Source organism: Sinocyclocheilus rhinocerous, unplaced genomic scaffold (assembly GCF_001515625.1).
Source record: "Sinocyclocheilus rhinocerous isolate Xijiao unplaced genomic scaffold, SAMN03320098_v1.1 scaffold137, whole genome shotgun sequence".
Lineage (NCBI taxonomy): Eukaryota > Metazoa > Chordata > Actinopteri > Cypriniformes > Cyprinidae > Sinocyclocheilus > Sinocyclocheilus rhinocerous.
In genome coordinates this window covers 3391-3945 of record NW_015633537.1, presented here as the reverse complement: position 1 = coordinate 3945, position 555 = coordinate 3391, and positions in this window count along the sequence as shown.

The following is a 555-nucleotide window of genomic DNA, read 5'->3' as shown; positions in this document are numbered from 1 at the left end:
AAAACGTTGAATAGCACTAACTGAAAAAAATAATGCATTGCATTAACAGTGCTTGCATTTTAATGCCTTGTATTTCCAGGGCTTGCATTTTTAGGTCTTGAAATTTAACATAGTTGTTTATTTAAGTTGTGAATATTTCAATTAAAAATATTTCTCAAACATTTTCATTTCAGTAATTCCAGTAATTCATATTCACCTTCCAGAATTCACTTCCAAAATATTCAATCTGTTTAAAAATAAGGCAAATTTGTGGTTAAAATTCGACAGAAAATCCACCATTGCACATCCGGGAGTTGCAGGAATAGCAGTAGAGCACCGATGCATGATCTCCAGCTGCTGTCAGTCAAGCGGCTGTTGATGAAGACCAAAGCAACATGTGGATCAAGTCATTCATTCACAAAAACTGATCTGCAGAAATGGAGCAAGCAGTAAGTAGAAGTTATGATAATCAGGGCCAGTATAAACATGTGGAAACGCTGATTGTGTGTATGTTTAATTTAACATCTTCGCTGTTTCCCGTAGCTTACATGTAAGCAGCTTTCTCTACCACAAAGA